Below are 13,205 nucleotides of genomic sequence, written 5' to 3' on the forward strand. Positions count from 1 at the left end.
TTCTCCATAAGGAGCCACAAAGAAGCTTAAAATATGCATTTCTGCATCCCTCTGGAGATTACTGTGCTTTCGCCATTTCACTTTCATCTGGATTGAGCCTCGCTATTCAGATTTAACAACAGTGCAGGCCAAGTAAGGGAGCATAATGTTGATCCTGCTTAGTTGGCTGTGTCTAATCCAGCTGCTCCTAATATACTTTGGCTTGGATTCATGCCACTTAACTGCAAGGTCTGCAATAGGAGCTGGGAAGGTGTCTGTGTCGGGACGATGACTTGCATCTTGGTGGGAGGAGGTGTCCATCCCTCTCTCCGTTGACCATGGAGGAATCTGACTGCTGTGATCTGCCCAGCCTGGGTATTTTACAGGAGTGCCTGAAGCTGAGTCAGATGGAGCTGAGCCTAATATCGGAGAGCCCGTGCAAAGCATGGGACACCCGCTGTGCACACTGCCTTCTGCTCCTGTGTTGCTACTTGTGTTAAAGGAAACTCTGCTTATACTTTTGTTGGGCTCTCAAAATCGTGTTTCCAGTTGGATCCCTTTTCTCCTTCTGCTTGTTTTTCTAGTTCTAAGGCTGTCCTGTACTGCTAGTAATGTGAAGGGGGTGTAATGGTTTGGTTTTGCAGATGTGTCTTGACCACATCTAGTGGATTACAAAGTTGGCTTCAAGCCAGACAGTGTAGCTGCTGCCGCTAGCCATGGCAGTGGCCAGGGCAGCTCGACAAGGAGCACTTAGCTCTTACTTGACCTTCCACATGTCACAGTGCTTGCAGGTTATCTGAAGTCAGCCAGAGACATCATAATGGTTACCATCATAATGGGTACCTAACGTCAGCCAGAGACAGCAAGGCAGAGCCTTGCATTCAGGGACTTCATGAGCAGATGGCACGGGAAGGGCCAGAGGATGCTGATGATGTCTACAGGTATAAGATATAGCTTGGTGTGCCCTCAGGCTCCTGCTTTCTCTGAACTTTAATGCCAGTTGTCACTGATTTCAGAACCAAGTCTCTCACTAAACCTCCCTATCCATTCCCACCCCTCACCCGAGAGCTGGAGGTGAGCAGAGGGACATCTCGGTCTGAGACTGGTAAGTAGATGAGCTGAGAGGATGTTGTCCCTAGCCTCACCATGAGTTGCACGTGATTGTGATGTACGATTCAACCACTGGGTGTCTCTGGGCTATGCAAAGCTCCAGGCAAGATCCAGTCCCTAGAAAGCTGGTGCTCTTCTGAGGCTGCAGTTTAGGACTTGCTTTGGAGGCTGTTTAGTTTCCGTCTGGGTTGACCGCTCAGGACGTGGCTTCCCCACCCTTGGTAAATGCCGTGGGGCTGCACTGTGGAGTAAGGCAGCACTGTGGGCTGTGAATGGTCCTGCCGTGCCGTGTTTGAGGGGAAGAAAATCCCCTAGCCTGACTTCACTTATTGCTGTGTCTGAGCACCATGCACTGAGCCTGCAGAAGGTCCAAGGGAGGAGGGTGTTAGCACTGCAGCTCCACTGCCTCTTCCTAACTGCTTGGCTTTTTTCTCTTTCCTTCAGCAGTGGTAAGCTTACTCTTGCATGTACATTCAAGTAGATAATTAATCTGTCTCTCAACAAGGCTTTGCTAACCACAGTATTTTCTTCAATTCCATGGAAGGAGTTACTTTTTCATTATGATGCTGGAAGGGTAAAAGGCAGCCTATTCTCTGCTTTAAAAATGCCATGATAGAAGGTAAAGCTTTCATTAAACATGCCTGGCTGAATTTATATGCTTAAGTATCTGAACTGCAGCTAATATCTTTTGAAAGAGAAGGGAAGAACACAGCTGTAATAGCCAGCGCTTCTTGTTTGGATGGTTAATCGGTAATATTCTTTTACCTGTTGCATAAAGAAAAATAATTGAATTAATTCCTTCATAGATTTATGCCGGGCAAAAAAAAAAAAAAAAAAATCGTCTGTTGCTGTAGGGCAGTTCTCCCCTTCCTTCCTACCCCTTCATCTTCCAGCCCATTAGGGGAGCTGACATCTCAGTGGTTCGCAGGTGATGGTATCCATGTTGTAGCTTTCTTTGTCATTAACTTGCCTGCTGGGAGAGCTGTGGTGGAATACGTGGTGGAACAGATCAGCCATGGCAGCAGCTCTTCCCTGCTGATGCCGCTTTGAGCGGGTTCCTGATTATGCTGACTGGCGTTTTGTCATTAAATTGGTGAGCTTGCCAGCTGCTGGACACATTGCTTGGCCACATCACTTGCTGGTGGGCTGTTTGCTATTGGATTTCCACGCCTTTATGTTGCATAAATGAGTGAGAAAGGATTGACCAGGGGTTTGGCCCTGCCTTGTTTGTGGTGGCATTGGTATGCTTGAGGAGTGGTCGGGGTGTTACTCAGTGCATTCCTGAGGTGTGCCTGGAACTACCCCTGGGCAGGGAATAAGGGATTTCTAGATTTCTGGCGGTCATTGTAGTAAGAAGACTGAAGGTAGGTGTGCCAAGACTGAGTAACAATGGTAATATATATTTTTTTCCTGAGTTGGTTTGATGGCAGCACTCAGTGGGTGGGATAACCACTGTAAATCAACTGCAGGGTTGTACCTGTGCTGTGCAGAACAGCCTGCTGGGTGGCTCTGGGGGAGCTGAGAGTTGTCCCCTGTACAGAGGTAAACTTCTGGGCAGCCTCCTGGCCATGGGGGTGTAGGGCTGGCTGCAGGAGGCTCAGGCTTGCAGAAACACAGACTGGAGCTCTGCTCGGCACTTCAACACTTGGCTGTGGCACGTGGATGAGTGTCATGGTCATTGCTGGCCCTGCCAAATAGTTGTCGTGCCCTCAGTTAGGAGTTAATTGTAGAGCCAGCACGGGCGATTGCCTTGGGTGAGTGCCCCAGCTCTGGGTGCGTGGAGCAGCTCTGTGCTTGTCCAGGCTCTTTGGTTCTAACACAGAGGTGTGCGGTTGGTGGCAGGAGAATAGGAGCTGGGAATCGTAACTAATCTGAGTTACGAGACCTGACAGTGTGGATTCGGCTTATTCCTCCTCCATTTTCAGCCTATAAAGGTTATTTCATTTCTGTGGAGACAGAAGCTGGCACCAACCCATGTGGCTGTCTGCAGCTGTAATTGGGAAGGAGGTGTTATGCTGCTAGATGTTCTTGTCACCACTGGGTTTCAAATAAAGGACTGGTTTGGCTGTTGAAGGGTGCAATATAAACTTGTTTGTTTAGATGGTTGGAAATATCACATCAGGAAAAGGAATGTTTATGACAACAGCAGTGATGTTCCTGGCATCACCTGCCAAGCCCACGGTAACGGAGCCGGAGCTGAACCAGGCAGGGCTGCATGGATGCAATGCAGATAAGCAGCCACCACTGAGGGGGTGAAAAAGGGAGCCGGGAAGGTTGATTATCAAGATACAGCAGAGTAAATATAAGATTTTTATTTTCTGTAACTCGGGTTCCTATTCAGCAAAGAGCTGAATCGGCATTTTCAAGCAAATTGTTCAGCGGTACATTTCCAAAGGGCACCTCGTCTCTGGAGGCGCAGGGAGCAGCACTTCAAAAGGCTTTCCAAATGTGTGTGTTAGAGATTCCCTGTACCTACAGCGTCCATGGAGAACTTCCTCCCAGGTCCTTGCTAGTCTCGTCCCTCGAACACCTTAGCTCTGAGCCCTGCCTTGCGTCTGCCTCATGTCGCAAGGCCGAGAAGCACGTGTCAGTAATTGAGGCCTGTGGGAGAGAAAACACCAAGGTGGGGGGAACAAGGACTGTAGGGAGCAGGGAGCAGAATATGATGGTTGTGAGGCCCAAGTGAGTGTGTAAGCACAGCGATAAGTAAGGATGCCAGCTGTGCCAGCAGCCCAGGCCATGTCTGTCTGGTGGCAGGACTGCCCTCGTGTTGAGCAGCTTGGGGCTGGTGGAGGCAGGCCCGCGGGGCTGCTGCGCTTCGTGGGGCCTGGCATGGAAAGCACAGTAGAGATGTGAAGGTGTTACAGGGATTAGCTAAATGGGAACTTGAATGGCAAAGTGATCCTGTTATGCTGCTGAGGCTTGGCAGAAGGAGAGGTGTCAGGGTGATGCTGCAGTGCGTTTCAGAGCTGTGGGAGTTTGTGGCAGAGCAGGTGTGAGCACTCCACATCATGACTAAGTGATGTCTCGGCTGATGGAGAGCTGTTTTATTCCTTTCCCCTCAATGTTTTCTTCCAAATCTAATTTGCCTTAATTATCTATTTTCTCTCTTATTTACAGTTACTGATATCTTGCAATTTTGTGTCAGCGTGTTCCTATCGCAGGCACGGAGAAGGACGAATTACTCTTTGCCCTGCTGATTACTGGCATCCTAGTAACATTGAGGCAGAGCTCTTGACTTCAGGACCGTGTACTCCAAATGGGAACAGGCAGGCAGGGGATGTCTCTGGTGTGCCTGCAGCTGGGCACAGAGCCTGGGTCTCCTAAGCACTTAGTCCAGCCTTTGGTGTGAGGCACTCAGTGCTGACCTGCTGGGTTTTGATCTTTGGTGTGGTTTTCATTTTATATAAATTTTGAGCTGATGCCTTCTGGGAACAGCTCTTGTGTTACAGCTATTCAGCTGAAGATTTTTTTTATTTTTTTTAACCTGGGTCTGCAAATAAATGGAATGAAAAAAGTTAGCAGGCTTTTCACAGGAGGTGGGGTTTTGCTCCTAATGCTTGTGGATGCTGCATGGGTTGATGCAAAGTCTGGATGAGAGAGGCTTCCCAAACTGTAATAGATTGCAGGTTTAATTTTTTTTTTTTTTATTTTAAATAAAGTATTTTGGTATTAAATTCCCATATGGAAGACCCACTAATGTATATGAAATTTATTTTCCTTTTGCCACTTATTAAGGGGAAAAAACTAGGGTGCTGATGACCTTGTAACAGACATTTCTTGCCCATTTGACTTGCAGACAATTTTGGAAAGCACCAACAATGTATTTCTTAATCTGTGTAGGTTTACTCACCGCTTTTCCAGTAGAAATGCCTTACTACTGCTTAGTTTCTGAACTGAGTCAGCACACTTGGAAAAAGCTAGCCCAAGCCTTTCAGACCAGATGATCCTTTATTATGCTTGTGACTGTCATTTCCTGCTGTCTCTCAAAGATATGTGCCCATCTATAGATGGGAGATGGATTTAAGGTCTGGAAAAAAAAAAAACACAAAACTCTAGTTATTAGATGAAGCTTTTCAATCATTCTTGTCTTCCTCACCTAAAAATGCCTACACAAAACCAACCACTTCCTTTTTTAAGACCTTTAGATTTTCAGAGGTGTATGCTTTCATTTCAGCATGTAACTGGAGAAGCAGTCCCTGTGCTGGATTTGGTTGTTGTGCAAAGCCTCTGTAGTAGACATGAGGACTCTTGAAGACCTGGCCTTTGTGAAGGGAACGAGGTATCTGATTGTCAGTTAACCGTGTAATAGGGAATGGTATACAATCGAGCATGAATACGGTCCCACACTGCCTTGAATGTATGTAGAAAAATATTTCTCCTACCAGGCTTAAGCTCTGGATAGTTAGGAAAGTATGTGTCAGTGTTCATTTTTTATCTAGTCAGAATGCATGCAGAAAACAACAGCATTTGCCTTAAAGTCCTTTTTTTTGGCAGAATTTCCTATGAGGAATGCAAGCAATCTATCAGGTCAGAGGACAGGGCGTTGTGCATTAGCATATACATCTTTGTGCTCATTAAAGTGTTGTCCAATGCTGCAAGTAGAACACTGGATCGAGGGCCGAAGCTTTATCTTTGTTCAGCCTGACTCCCACTTAATGTGCCTGCTTGCTTCTGGTCTGACAGTGTCCTGTTAATGTGCTTCAAAGAAAGTGCTCGTACGTCTTAATCTGAATTATTCAGATTCCACTGTGCTAGAACAATGAAAATATGCTACTTGGTGTTTGGGACGCTTTTAAACAAGCATTTTGGACGAGATGGCCTTCTGTGCTTCAGTTTTTGAACTGATCGCTAGCTATTGGGTCTTAGGGTGCCGTTTCCTTGGGGTTGGGTTAGCTCACGTTGCTTTCTGCAGGGCACCGTGTATCTTCCAACTGCGTGGCCCTGGCCCATCGCAATGAATGCAACGCGAATCAGATGATGGGCTTGTGTGTGCGTCACCAATTGATTTGCATTTGTAGTGCATTTTGAAAACTAATTTTCAATCGTCTAAGCTTAAATCTGAATTATGGAGTAGCTTACATGCAAGCAAGGAGGGCCTTGACTACGGTGATGGAGCTTGGGATCCTGAGAGCAGGGAGCAAGGCAAGAAGCAGGATCACAATCCTGGACTTGAAGGGAAGCTCCAGTAAAGCTTCCTGGAGCTAAGCAGGGTTTTGGTTATGTACTGATAAGAAGAAGCACCTGGAGAACACTGCACGAAAAACGAAATTGGACGAACTTGTAACCTTCTGGAATATCTTCCTCTCTTTAATTCATCTCCTAGGGAATGCTGTTCATTTGCTACTTCGTTAGGCAAACCTGTTAGGGATTTGGGACTAAAAGAAGCACTTTATTGGGGTCAGATGTACCTGAAAGAGGCTACAGCCTCTGGTTGTTGCTAGGTTACACTTGTGTGCTGGCACAGAAAAAGAAATCCTGCCTTGTGTGTTGGGGTGTTATGCGATAGGTCAAAATATTTCTCTTGCTGTATGATGTCAGTCACTCGCTGCTATTGTGTAACAGGTGGATCACAGAGTTAATTTTTTATACGATAGGTATTAGTTGAACTCACCTCTGAGTCAGTCTGCTAACGTATGCAAATCTTTCCTGATTCACACGCTGGAAGTGAATAATGTATTTTTCTACTGGGAATTTGCATTTCTTATGAACTACAATAGGAATAGCGGCCTTTCTGAAGAGAGGCAATCTATTATTATTAAAAGAAATGGAAATTGGATGCCTCGTTCAAAACTTTTGAAATGTGCTGTATAGGATGTGTCATTCTCTGTCCTCGCTTCAGTATGAATCAGCACAGGAATCCTGTTTTTAAGCACATGCCTGTATTACTGCTATTTGTCTCTCTATTCAGGAATTCAGACAAAGGCAAGGGGCCAGCTTGCTCCTTTATCCTAGAGAGAAGATGCAACGGTGCAGAGACAGCAAAAAGCCTTACACAGCCTGTGTCTGAGTATTCTTTCATCACATACTATTGTCCTTGAAAGCCTGCTCCTTGTAACCACAGGCTTACTAGACGTTAGCCCTGGACTTTGGGAATACTGAGGTGGACCTGAGCAGATTGCTTCTCCAGCTTGAAGTGAGCTGCTACTCTCACAGTGCAGATGTCGTGCCTGCACTGCAGGTGAGGAAAACTCAAAAGTCCTCCAAACACAACTTCTCACCATCCACGTGTCCATCCTGTGTGATCTCCTGGGAGAGGCCTGTGCTTCCTCCTGCAGTCCTGTAGCTCTTTTATTTTTGGTTTCAGCCCCATAGAGATGGTAGTATTTTTGCATATTTAAGCTAAAAGTTGCTTTAGGAAATACCTGTAAGTCAGTCCACTGATAAAGCAGCAGCTTTTACGACGTGTGGGCTTCAGTTCTGTTTGCAGGTTTGATATTTATCTGCAGTGACTTGTGATTCTAGGATAGCAGTAATGCAGCAGGCTCAAAACTCTTCGGTAACATGGGTCTGACTTGCAAGTTTGTCAGGATGTGGTGTGTTTATTATTTATTTATATTTGGTGCCATAGGCTGAGCATCTTTCACTTTTCCCATAGCTTCAAAACCAGGTAGTGTTTTCTTGCCCTCACCAATGTCATTTGGCTTTGAACTCCGCTTGCTGCAGGGCTGAAACTGCAAGTGGAAACTCTTCCCAAACTACTGAGCCTCTCTAGTTCTTGCTTAATGCATCCAGCAAAATAAGAAACAAAACCCTGCCTGGAGAGCTGCCTGTGGTGAGGTTCTGGAGCATCAGACTCTTGCTTGTGGGCTCAGTTGGGCCTTGAGATGACATCAAGAAGATGCTCCTCAAAGCTGAAAAACACCCCACTGCTGAGCTTGTCAATACCGGCTTGTGGGGAGGTAATGAAGGACTGTCAGATGCTTTAAGCGCTCTGTGGCAAAGCAGCAATGCCTTGTGCCTGAAGACCATGTTAGCTAGAAGATTGTTTTCATTGCCACTGCATTTCTAAACAGGGTGAGCAGGGAATCCTTTAAAGTTCAGCAACGTGAAGGAAGAAGGCACAATTCCAGTTGTTTTCCAATCTGCTTTGAGGGTGATTGTGTCAGCTTTTTCCTCTTGAAAAGCTAGCAATAGCATTCTAAGGGCACGATCTCTAATCTGTAGATGTTGTTGGTACATAAGAACTTTCATATTTGTTTTCTCTAATTGTCTGTTTCTGGTGCTGATAGAGGATGAACTGGCAGCTGTAGGGCTGCAGTGACATTTCCAGTGAGTTTTGCCTGTGAGAGTGGCTAACAGCTCTATCCTCCCGCGTTGCTGAGAGATAATGGGGCTGTCACAGCGTTGGTATCTGCTGCCATTTGTTTTCATTGTTTAATGTGCATGGTCAGTGGAGCTCATAATTAGAAAATAAGTTCCTTTTAGGAGCATGCCTTATAAAGCAGAGCTCAAAATTAGTATTCATTATGACTGCCACTGTGCATATGACTTAAACAAATACGAGCACCTAACCATTGTTTGCCTTTTTCTTTGCAATCGTTGTATTATTCCCCTTGTGGCCCTTTTAAAACGTTGGCCTGGTTTTGACTTCTGTAGATAATTGTCTACTCCAATACGTGGGGAAAGGAAGCTAACCATGGAGCTAATTTTGCGCTCTGAAGTGTTCAGCTTCTTAGGCTGATCTATCTTTAACGGCTTGGTTTCTCGCTGTAATGACTAAACCACTGGGGATTATCGCATACACGGCACTGGAAACATTACCTTGTTTATTCCTTCTGATTAACCTCCTGTGTAAAGATGGATTTCAGACGGCAGGTTTTTGGTGGCTGTCTTCCATCCGCTTGTGTTCGGCGCGTGGCGGTGCTAATTTGTGCTTTGGTCACCAGCTCTGCAGCCCAGAGCAGTCGGTGGCTGCTCCGTGTGTCCGTCTGTCAGCTCGCTCCTTTTGGGGTGGTTTGCCTCTGTTTGGGAGCTCTCCCAGCACACACGTCCAGACGGGCTATCTTTCTTGCAGCTACTGTGCTGGCACTTGTGATGAGAACCAAAAGTGTCCTGTGGTGAACAGCATTGGCAGAGAAGAACTCCTGGATGCCTGCAGCAGGGCTGTTTGTAGCCTGATTTCCCCTTGTTCCCATTTGATGGCACGGTACCAGGCTTGTTCTAAGCCTTTGCAAGTCGATTAATTTGTTCTTTTCTGTTCTTGAATTGCAAACTAATTGAGTACTTGTGAAGGGTGCCAGATTAAACTCTGGTTTTGCTTGGGTTCCAGTGCAAATCCTCTCTCCCATGCTTCCTTCCATGATTGTTAGCTAATTTTAATCTCCCCTTCCCACTCGGGAGCCCTTTTAATGTTCTTTAGCTTTGAAAATAGGTGACAGGCCAGTGCAGAGGGGGCTGACTGGAGGGCAGTGGTGCTAGTGCAGGAAACCCAATAGGTGTGGGAAACCTCACCTGTCTGCTTCGTGTAGCAGGGTCTCAGAACAAGGACTCTCTCTCAGACAGGCCAGAGTGACGTTCTGTGAGTATGTGGTGTGATTTACCCCCTCCCCATCCCTTCTTCCACTTCTCAAGATACTGCACTGGCTGTAAGGCAGAGGTCTGAGACTGCAGGCACTTGGAGCTCTCATACAACATTACATCAGTGCTTTTATCTGCTGTGATACAGATGCGGAATTCTAGATGGTGGTCTGGCAAACAAGGGGGGCAGGGGAAACAGTATTTTCTTATTCTAAACTCGCACCACGATCAGTCTGTCTCAATCAATGAAGTGAGCCGTTTTGGTGAGTGACAGTGATTATTTTTCACTGTCTTGAGTGAATAAAGTTCTCTCAAGATAAGAGTGTTCTCTGATCTTCACAGGCATCACCTAGCGCTTCCCTTTCTTCCAGCCTACCTGCTGTTCTGTCCGTGGAACAACACTGGGGCCAGATGTGAAGTCAAACAGTCAGGGAATTGCAGGACCCACGTGCTTCCTACTGTAGTCAGGTTCGCTCCCTTGCAAGCTTCACATAGGCTCTAAGATGAGGCTCTGTTCTTTGCTTTGGAATAGTGGGGGGCTTTTGTTTGTTTTTGGTGTTTTGAGTTAAGAATATAATAAATTGCAGCACATGTTACTGTAGAATTGGGATATGGACCTCTGGACAAAGGAAATGCCCCTTTCTTGGGGGGCAGTGGGGTGCTCCCTGTGCCCCCAGCTGCATCACTGGCAGTTGTGCTCTGCACCCTGTTAGGACGGCAGAAGGTGCTTGGGCTTTCAGAATCAGATGGCTTTACAAAGAGAAATCTTGTACCATGCTAAGTATACAACAGTTTTTCTTAGCGGCACGTGACATCCAGTTTCTCTTCCTCCACCCATTACTTCCATGCTTTTAATCTTCTTGAGAGGAAGTCCAGGCTGTGTTTTTCTCATTTGATGTAAAGCAGCTTCCTTACCTACATATTTTATTACTGTTCTTTGTAATAAATGCGTGAAAAAAGGTCTGAAGTTCCAGTTTGTGTAAGGATTAAATGAACAAACTGGAATAAAATGGGTTCATGCTGCCTTCCTACTTTCTGAACTACACTGATTCAGCTCAGTACCTTGCCAGTCCATCACTGATACATGAATTCTGCTTTGTTCAGCCAAAGAAACCCACTGATTTTCATTTTTTGCACAAATGTTCCTTCAATTCCTGGTCTCATCTTCCTTTCCTTTGTTAGAAAACAACATCTTTTGTACAACCTTGTAACAGGAGGGTGTAGGGGTACCTGAGAACTATGAGCAGAGGCAGGTGTTTCTTAGCATTGTGTGGTGTTGCTGAGTTGTGGAGCTGAAATTCAGCTGCAGAAGGCTCTCTGGAGGAGGTATATCCCCATCGGCCAGGCTGTCCCCCGTGCTGATGGCTGGCTGTTTCTTTAGCTCCTTTTGTGGAGTTCTGTTCTGGGCAAGATGCTCTTTTTAACAAAACAGGAAGGCACAAGCAGCCGTGCCAGCGTGTGGTGGACGGGATGTTTCTGGGAGCTTTGCACAGCAGTGCTGGCTCGTGGCGGTACCCGAACCTGTGCTGGCTGTGTCTGAGATGTGGGGCTGCTAAAAGGGCTCTGGGCTCCAGCACTAACAGCAGCTGGCTGGTGTCGGCTGCGGTCCCTGTTCTGTAGGACTGACTACAGGGAGCTCCAAGTGAGGGTGGATCTTGCACCTCTTGAGATTTAGTGAAATGTCTGCCAGGGCAGTATATAGTATCTATTTCTTTTTTCCTTTTTTTTTTTTTTCCTCTCCTCTTTTCTCTTAAAGAGGCTGCTCCTTCAGAGGCTGTGCTCCCAGCCCTACTGGGTAACTGGTATGGGATGGAGCACGAGTAGAGCAGCTTCTGTGGCAGTACCGAGAGGCACAGACGAACACAGCAAGCAAGCAGTGATGCTGGAACAAACCTGCTGTCTCACAGCTCTTCTCTAGAATTTGTAAATGTTGCAATGCTAATACTGCTTGTTCCCAGTTCATCCGAGCTTTTATCAGACAATGCAAGGGCTGACAGATGAAGCTGTAGGAATTTCCTTGAGCAGCGTTTCTTTTAGTGACTAACATGTGGTTACAAACTCATTAACTTGCTTGTGGATCTTGCTGTCTGAGTGCGTCAAGTAAGGCTGCGGTTAGTACAGGGTTGCGTGCCCTTCAGTGCTAAGTGAGCAAATCCCAGGGCAGTGAGCAGGACTGCTGTGGTGTAACTGGCGGCCCGTGTTCTGGTGTCATGTCTGCTTTGGGCAAAGGTGACTGTATCAAGGACAAAGTGGCAGAACGGCTGCTTTTGTTCCCAGTATTTACTGATAGTTTTCTGGTTATTCCCCGAGGCAGACAGGATGTTGCATGTGCACTCTGACCGCTTGTCTTGGGAGGCAACTGGGCTGATGGCAGTTCTTGCAAGCTGTGTTAAATGCTTGGGGGAAGAAGGATCTGGTAGTTGATGTATGAAAAGTTGACCCTAAGGAGGTAGAACTGAACTCCCAGGTTGAGCATACATGCTCTGTGCCTGACTTATCACAAATACAATAGGCATAATAACAAAATTGTAAGGGCGATTCAGCTGAGTGGTAAGGATAGGAAGCAGGAGCTGATGAATTCAAATAAATAAAGCATTTTGATCCAGTAAAGCCTTTGTCTTCACTGGAAATATTCATATTCTTAAATTCTTTGTTGGATTAGGGTAATATTCTCTAAATAACCTGGCTGATAGAACAAAGAAAGGGAACTTTAGCAATAAAATGTAAGCAATCAGCAGAAATCAGACTTAAAAAAAATGCTTCTAAGGTTAAAATAACAGGAACCAGATGTAAAATAGCAGAAAAGTTCAGGACTTGAATTCACGTTGAATTACCATGTCATGGCTCAAAGAGAGGCAGGCAGGCAGAAAGAGCCCTGTGTTCTGCCAAATGGACAGGAATTTCAAATTCTCTTCTGCTTCTCACTTCTGAGAAACTGAATAAAAAATAACCTGTTGCTTGCGTAAGGATCTCTGGCTCATCCACTTGAAGATGCTTTCCCAGAGAAAGGATAGTGCTCGTAGGAAACCTTATTACATACTGTAAACTTTTTAATCTGCCAGTAATTGAAGGTCTATTAACATTAAGTGGAAGAGCTTTAGAAAATAGTATATAAGAAAAACTTATTTTCCACGGAAGCCTTAAATTAAAACAATAGTATCCGAGAGGATTATACAGCTTTTATGACGCTATAACTCATCTGCTGTTTCCTGCCTCTTTTCTAGAAGTTGGAAGCTCAGCCAAAACATGTTTGGCAGCTGAACAAAAGGGTTTGATTTGCTGACAAACATAACCCTCTCTTTTTGGGGCAAAGAAAGAATCATCAATTTCCAGTCTTCTCCCTGCAAAACCCTTCCTGCTCTTTGCTATAGGTATCCTTCAAACTACTTTCTGCCTCCTTCTGTCTTGCTAAAGTCTGATTTTTGCAGATTATGGCACTGGAATGAATTACAACGGGTTGGAAAGGAGGGGCGCTAATGGAGCTTGTCTTAGCAGGATGCTGTGAAAGTGCCTCTGCTAGGGCTGGTTGTCTCCACTTTTAAGGGCGGAAAGGATAGTAAATATTCCTTGCACCTTTTTGCATTAAAAATCTGTGC

The 13,205-nt window shown here is 45.7% G+C and overlaps 1 protein-coding gene across 5 annotated transcripts in view; it reads left to right on the forward strand.

The window, feature by feature from the left end:
* TSPAN4 (tetraspanin 4) overlaps positions 1 to 13,205 on the forward strand; it is a 400,378-nt gene that overhangs the window by 12,565 nt on the left and 374,608 nt on the right. The gene's annotated exons all lie outside the window — the stretch shown is intronic.

Source organism: Aythya marila (genome assembly GCF_965140915.1).
Source record: "Aythya marila genome assembly, chromosome: 5".
Lineage (NCBI taxonomy): Eukaryota > Metazoa > Chordata > Aves > Anseriformes > Anatidae > Aythya > Aythya marila.